Source organism: Mya arenaria, chromosome 4, assembly GCF_026914265.1.
Source record: "Mya arenaria isolate MELC-2E11 chromosome 4, ASM2691426v1".
NCBI classification, from domain to species: domain Eukaryota; kingdom Metazoa; phylum Mollusca; class Bivalvia; order Myida; family Myidae; genus Mya; species Mya arenaria.
Window position 1 is genome coordinate 11,960,287 of NC_069125.1, and position 8,539 is coordinate 11,968,825.

An 8,539-nucleotide genomic window follows, 5' to 3' on the forward strand; every position below is an offset into this window, starting at 1 on the left:
GTCACGATGATGCAATGACAACGGCAATGATGATTTAATAATAATAATGCGACAACGACACTATAATGATGATGCGATGACAACGATAGTGATAATGCGACGACGACGACTTAGATGATGATAATAATGATGATGCGACGACGGCAATGATACTAATTATGATGTGACGATGACGACAATGCTCATGACGAGATGATAATGCGTAGATGTTGCTGATGATTGATGATGTGGATGATGATGCAGGTGTGAAGTTGGTGGTGAAGGTGGTTGTGGTTGGTGCGGTGGATGATGATGATGATGATGATGATGATGATGATGATGATGATGATGATGAATCCAATCATCAACAACCGGCCTTAGTTCAGAAAACGCGTAAAGTTCATACACACCAAAACTGTGACTAAGAGTTATTGTATTGGGAAACAGTTCGAAAATACATTGACTGGTTGGGTTTTTTGTATGAAGACAATTCATAAATCCATCTTTATTGTGTCAATCGTTGTAATAACAGTTAAATAAACAGCATTTCAGATCCATTCAAAATAAATGATAAAGTCTACATTTGCAGACATGCTTCAAATACACAAAATTACTAAAAGAAATACAGCTATTTTACAAGCTCGTCTCATCAAAACACATTATTCAACAAAAAGTATCTTAACTGGTGCAGATTGCAATAGTGGTTAAGTGTTCAGAGGTTCATGCAAATATTATCTATTATCTATTTCAATCATGCTATGATATACACTGGAGTATACACTTTATGTAGCATTCTGTGTTTATAAATGAGCCAGTCAAAGTAAAAAATAAATGTATTCAGAAATATCGAAAGATTCACTTAATTTCTATAAAAAGATAGTATGAATGTTTACATGATCAGCCATGGTAGTGTGTTTTCTATATATTCATAAGTTTGAATAAATGTATCATTAAGATAATCCTATATAATTCACAAACATGTACAACTGGATATACATCACAGTTGAATTTATATATATATATATATTTGAAAAATCTAATGCTAATGGCTTTTAAATGCAAAGTCAAACTTAAAATAAATACTATAAGAAATTTCATTTCAAATAATGAAGGTTACACAAATGCCCCATCGCCTATTTAACAGTTTAAAGTCTTATGTTGTGTTGGGATATGCAATTAATTTCAGATTCTGTGTCAATATATCTGTAATTATCTGCTTGGTCTGGTATCTCCAGTGTATGTAGGTATAAAGTACTGTTCTGACAAAGACTCCTAAAACACACTGGAACCTTTAAGGTGAGTATCTGGAAGACTGACTGTGAGCATATTCTAGATCTTTGAAACCTTGTGATATCTCAGTGTCCTGAAAAGGCAAAAAGTTACAAAATATTGTTTAATACAGCACAATAATTATAATACATTTTTGAAAACTCCTTTTAATGGTTAAACTACAAGTAACACATAATTTACATTCCCATATTTCAACTGAAATAGTTTGCATATTTTATGAAAATTATTGTCTTTTTAAAAAAAAAAATAAGTAGGGTTTTTAAGAAAACATGAAAAACACCATTCTGGTCACATTTTATTTCTTGTTTACTGTTCATATAAGTTAAATAACAAGTATGTTGAACCAATAAACTGCTCAAAGTAAGATGCCCAACATTGTATCAATATAAAATTCATCTTATTGTATTATTCATAACATTGGTTAATATCCTTTTGCATTTTATCATTTCCTACCTACTTTTACATTTCCCTCCATTGCCAGCTTGAAGCATTCCTGATAGTTTTCTATCACCAGCCTGAAATAATTAACTAAAACAAATATTTAACAAGTAAAAACACTAAAAAATGAAAACATAGAATATCAATAAGCATCTGTACATAGCCTGTGCATTAACTGCAGATACATAATATGGTTTTGCAGTTTAGTTTCTACATAAGTCCTTATGACAATGTGTTCAAATGTTGAATATGTATACCTCCATTATTATTCATAAAACCAACATTAAAATTTAATTCCCTTTTCCATACCATTATTAAACAGATGTCAATGAAGAACACAGCATTTTCCACCAAGACCATGACACTGTTGGCAATTTTCATTTCAGTTTTTATTGTACACTTGGCATCAAATGGTACCATTTACAGTACTGTACAGTATATTTACATATTTAGCATCAGTTTTAGATGTGTAAAAATAAGAAAAAATAATTATGTTATATCATGACATGATAAAATGGTAACACTGTTCAATAATTCACTGACTACATGCCACAAAGGCCGGTAATATTACAACAAAATATGTACAGGCATTTATTTATCCGAATTAAAAACCATCCGAAATAGAAAAAATTTAAGAAAATGTTTTACATGACATATTTAACAGCAATGAAACCAAATCAAATTCTTCATCATATTCCATGTTTTAGATGTACACAATATCATCATACTACACAGATATAACAAAAAACTTACATCTTCTACAGTTAAAATCCTTTTTTGACAGAACGGCGGAAATAGAACATTTTCATACTGTTTTCAGCTATTTTTAGACATAGTTTGAAAATTCCACACCAGCGAACATGCTACACGCAATATTAAACTCTCAAATGTTGATAAAAAGTAAAAGTATACTTTGATATGGAGAAAATCTTCATCCGCCATCTTGATCGTTAAGTTAACGAGTGCCTCTTACCGGTCGTAGGTTTACGAGCAAAATTAACGATAAAGCAGGTGCACGTTGTGTCTCTGAAACGGTGCCGATCGGTGATTTTGGTCGTACTACCAAAATCACCTAACGATCGCCTTAACGATCGTCTCTGAAACGCACCCCAGGAGAATTGACGTAATGAACGTATTATCAGTTGATGAGTGGTCAGGAACAGTGCATTTCCCCTCGTCGGGCATATGTCTCGTGTAATGTTTGGATGCAGACGGGTCTCGCTGTCAACACTCATTATCACCACGTGCACATCTGATGCAATTCACATCAGCTCACTAAAAAACAAGGAAACACCGTGCCTGGCTTGCGATAAGCGCAATTAAGTATATATAACATTGTGTTCTCGCCTTGATCAGCACGTTGAAATATTATAACCAGAGTGTCTTAGCAGCGATCAGCCAACATAATTATGAGGAGGTAAGATGTCGTCGCATCGGTCAGTGTATTTAAAATGTAGAAACGCTTTCGGATGGCCAGAGTTTTGAAGTATTGCAGAATACCTGATACTAGTGATAGTAGGTCATAGTTTTTAGAAATACAAAGCACCGTGTCCTCACACCGACCAGCGTACTACAATAAATTTAAGACCTTGTATTCCATGTGCTCAGCATATTCGGCAAATACATGCTTTTTAGACTTGCTGACTATGTCTGAAACATTAAGATTTCAGGTTATCAAATGGTTTGATCCATACCTGAAGCCCATGACCTGTTATATTGGTCACCTTTTAGTGTTTATTGGACAACATTCATTAACGCATATTCCCTAAATTGTTTTTCGATCACAAAAGAAATACAAACCACACAATGACAATCTTGCTAAATTACACCTGAATTCTGTATCCAACATATAAACTGTTGAGAATACCATACAAAAATGTATTAACCCGTTAATTTTCCCCGTCAAATACTTGATCCCTGTCCCCATGAACAAAACGTTATAACAATTTGATACCAACAGTGGTTGCCTGGTAGGTTTGTCAATTCTCATCTGTCCCAGACACATCTGATTTACACATGTATTTATGAAGGTTACATTCAAACTGTCCTTGATTTTAAGGAAAAACATTTATCTATCGACACAACGCAGCACCATACATCCAACAACACCATTTTAATACCAAAACCAATCAAACGTATGCCTACTATAAACTAATTTCCAATTTAACATAGAGACAGCGATTGTGACATGTTCATTCTTACTTTCTCCCGTTCATTGTTTTAGTTAAATATCTTTGCTACAGCTCATTTCTAACCAGAATTATTTCTATTATGTATGCTCCGTTTATACTTCGTTATAATTTCAGGGTGAGGAATCACGTGACTTTAACAGAGATTTCACATGGGTAAATACTGGTCAAAATTGATGTAAACAAACAAGTAAGTGACGTTTATTTCTAAACTAATTTTCTTGACAGAAAAGTTATGACCTTATTTCTTATGCTATAAAATACTATGCTATTTTCTGTTTCTACACGTGTGAAATATTTAAGATATGTTTGAAATTATTGGCCAAAATTTCAACTTGACGGAATTTTGTTGAACAATGCAATATTTGTTGAAAGTAAAAATACAAGCAAATCTAAGATAGTTCACACGAGCATCTTTATGTTTTCCCATATTTAAATGCAACACATACTTCTATTATATACCACGAATGACACTTATATCTGCTCAAGAAATGACATCGAAAACATTTCACAGTAGTCTCAGATTTATTCAATTTAAGTCGGATAAAATTCACGCACTGACAGTAAATGGTTAAATAAAAGGCGAAATTTTCCCAAGCAAGTCCTTATTGCCGCCAGCATCACATTAGAGGGTTTGTTTCACGACTCATTTGTCCAATATCAACAGTTCTCCCACGCATAGCATGTCCTGAAATTGTCCTGCTTTGAAATAGCCTTAATCTGTATTTGCTTCTACTTGCATTTAGGTCATTATCCATTTTACTTCGATCTTGATCTGCTGCATAATAATCTATCCTTTCACATGATATTTAGAGCGAATGCTTATTGAATTCGGTATAAACTTTGTTTAATTTTAAGTTATTTCAATAGAGCTAAACATTTTATCGTTGCTGTAAACATGGCAATATTGTAATTAAAAACAAGCCTCAAGCCTTAATCCGTAAAAATAAAAACAAACGAAAAAACATTACGAGCTAAATTGGTCTTGGATTTTTCTTTTCTTGTCCAATTTTGATCTCTTTCGGTTAAAATGCGTGCTTACTTTCAGAACGAAATATGTGTTTATACCCGTTTTCGACAATTTCGGTTCCAGTAAAAGCGGTTTGCGCCAATTTTGATGTTACAAACCATCTTGTTTAAATAATGGAAAAAACGTTGTCTTCATTAAATGGGCTTAACCCCAGTCAATATCAAGGTGTTCAAAAAGTCCTGAAACTTTTCAAATTAATTGATATATTTTATCTGGACTTAGCGTACAAGCGATGTGATAAAACAATGACAATCAAGAATAACAACAATATGCCCCTTTTTACGTTTAGCCAACTGTGTCTGATGACCTTTACCTTGTTCTTGAGTAAGGCAATATTTATGTTGTCCATAAAATAAGCAGTATTTTCATATATTTTAACAGTTCATAAATCTACTCCATCTTAAGTCTTTTTAACGTGTGTTTCTGTTTACAATGACAAATGTTAATAAAATGTCACTTACAGGGACACGATTAGTGGTAAATCATTCAGGTAAAACCTTGTTGAGAGGCACAATGATAAATTTCAAATGACACAGAACGAAAGACACAAACGATCAAACACCACAAAGAGACCACACAGCTTTATCAATAAAAGACGGGATAGCCGCCTTGGAACGGTCAGTGAGCTTCACTGGGGTTTTAACTATTTCATATGCACATAACCTCTCACTTGTTCTACTTTTTATCAATAATTACAAAATTGTAAAGATAAGCCTTATCGGAGGAAGCATCAACTTAAAAACAATAAAGTAAAAGGTAAAACTGACACCAAAACTAATCAATAATTTCAAGTATTCAACGACCGCATCACCTGTGTCAAATCCTGAAAGATATGATGCAGCCATCTTGCCATAGAAAAAATCGAGTTTTAAAATTATATATTCATATATTCTCAAGCTAGTTTTGGTAACGGTATTGAGATCGTTCAGTAAAAAATGAATAAAAAAGAATTGTATGATAAAACTCATGATACAACAAGTCATTCGAAGTTCTTTAGTATGATGACCGGCCTAAAATACTTCTAGCGGCATAATGAAATGTTCTTGAACTATTCCAATTTCAGCTATATAGGAGCAATTATATATTTAACACTCGTTCCTTAAGCTATTGGTAAAACTGAAAAGAAATAAGAAACAAATTTGTTTTCAACAGAATCAAAGACAGACCCAATCATGTCCATTACAGTTCTGGGGATATGGAAGGAAAATCAAAATGACTGCCAATTCAGATAACAGACATCAACATCGAATACTATACCATTTTACAGATGCTGAGAGAGCCATATGTAACAAAAAGTCCCAACCATTCCCTTGACATAAATTTACATGACATTTCGTCCGTCGTTTTTTATCCGTATAATTCAAAACTCTGAACAATTGACTTAATTCGCGTTCAACAAGTTATCAGCTCTCTGAAACAGTGCACTTACTAGGTAAGACTGCAATGGCTTCAATTTTCTCTCACCAAAAGACATATTTTTCGTGTGTATGAGGGATGTGAAGTCTTCACGATAACGACGACGAACAATTACAAATACATAATTTTCACAGAACATCTTTCTATGATACCATTAACAAAGAATCAAATACAGAGTACATTTTCGTTTGTTGTGATTTGTATTATGATTATTATAAGTATGTTAATGGTTTCTTACTAAAAAAGTAACAATGGATGATTTTCCACAAATTTTCGTTTAAATTGCAATAATACATAGAAAACCACAGGTTCAAGGCCAGAAGTCGAAAATTAAAAACAAAGGTTTAGGAGCGCACGGCAAGAGCCTAACAGAAAACAGCTAAGGCAGAAACATATAAACACCACATTCATTATACACTGTAAGTCTCATATATTTTAGTTAGCATCCTCATGTTAAACATAACATTAAAGGAATCATTTATGAGTAGTTACATTGACTAAGGTATTTACGTCATGAGATATGCAGAAAAGCAATCAAGGGCCCTTTTTAGTTTCAATTATACAATAAAAAAATACTGGAACAAACACAGTAACCAAACTGCTAACGCTGATCTAGATTATAGGAACACAGTTAAAGGAGTCAAGATACTCAACGATAGACTCTGAATTTCACTTGCAATATAACAAGGACAAATGAATTATTTTATTTAATATTTGAATTGATTATTGTTGGGGTCACACCCTTTAAAAGGTCAGTGAATCAGGTGTTCACTGTTTTATGAGTACGCAATCTCAAATTATTCCCAACATTTATAAATATCAGCAAAATAAAACATATGAGACTAATCGGAGCAAGCATCAACTAGAAGACACTAGAGTATTGAAGCGATTGGTGGTTTACCTTTAACGTCCTTGGCCAGACCCATGGTTCTTGTACGCACATTGGCAGCCTGTTAGCTACATTGAGTGTATATACACGGGTCAGAACCTAGTACGATGACTTCATTTGTACTTGCTTTCATGTCATCACTACCAAGCAGAACTTCAAAGCTAACTATATACAGAAATCACCTAATGAATCCAGCCGGAACGACAACATCATACTATATATTTAAACAGTATGATAATGACTGTAAGATTGTATAAACCATGAGGCCAAATGAACACTACATCTGTACATCTGATTAAACACCTGTGACCTAACAAACAATTAGTTCACAAACTCTGTTAAATACGGGGAAACATAGTTTCACAATTTACATTTATTCCCGTCTACTCTCAGACAACTGGAAATTGAAAATAAAATGTACGAATGATAAACGATTTGGCATGTATTTCCGAAATGCGCATTACGTATTGAGGGGCTTTAGTGGCTGTCAGTTAGTATAAAAGAAAGCTCGAGAGTACTAGCTAGCTATGCAGATGACCTAAATGTTTAAGGTTATCTTTCCTTTGTTGAGTAATACTTGAACATCCCATTCTTGGCTCTAATATACCAAGAAGCTATTGCGTTATTTTGACTATTTGTTTTACTAGCAACTTTCAGCTATAATAAAGTCACATTTTCGCACGTATGCTGCGTCAACCGGTCCCAGGACACATAAACGACATATCCAGACATATTTTTTGACCAGCGTTGTTGTTTTTCTTTCGATTGCATTTTTTTTATAACATGCTTGTAATTTCAACTGCTGTCAGCATCATTTGTCACCGAACTGATATTGTAATGAAATATGAGTTGAAATCGTGGAATTGTAAAATCTTTCAATTACTATCGTGCAATTGAGAAGTTGAAATCGAAAACAAAGTCGTGAATGCATGAGGGTGAAATCTTGGAATTATGAATAAGTGAAGTCATGAACTAATGATGTTGAAATGGCATTTCATGAATTCGTGAATAACGTGAATTCGTGAGTAAATGATGTTAATATCGAAGAAAAGGGAATTCGTATGACTTGTTAAGGGTTTCTTAACCTTAAGTCTGTTACTCATGATTTTCACGTTGATATTGAGGATAGCAATACATACATGTATTGTGTAATGCACTGGACTCTCATTCATTTAGAGCGTTAACCCTTAAGCAATCCTGTTACACATTTGTTTAAGACATGTTTTATTATTCGTATCGCTAACATATTCGTTTAAATTTAATCACTTAAATGGTTCATAAGAAAACTGAAACCGTTTAATTGCATTT

At 33.4% G+C, this 8,539-nt stretch overlaps 1 long non-coding RNA gene across 2 annotated transcripts; it reads right to left on the reverse strand.

Annotated features, from left to right (window-relative positions):
• Nucleotides 1–1,250: 1,250 nt before the first annotated feature.
• Nucleotides 1,251–2,525, reverse strand: LOC128230546 (uncharacterized). Of its 2 annotated transcripts, none has more exons than XR_008260254.1 (3): nt 2,461–2,525; nt 1,727–1,784; nt 1,251–1,342 (listed from the first exon to the last, which is right to left on the reverse strand). It is a non-coding gene; the product is annotated as an uncharacterized LOC128230546 (long non-coding RNA). The 2 variants fall into 2 exon arrangements; XR_008260255.1 differs by lacking the exon at nt 2,461–2,525 and adding an exon at nt 2,017–2,064.
• Nucleotides 2,526–8,539: the final 6,014 nt, after the last annotated feature.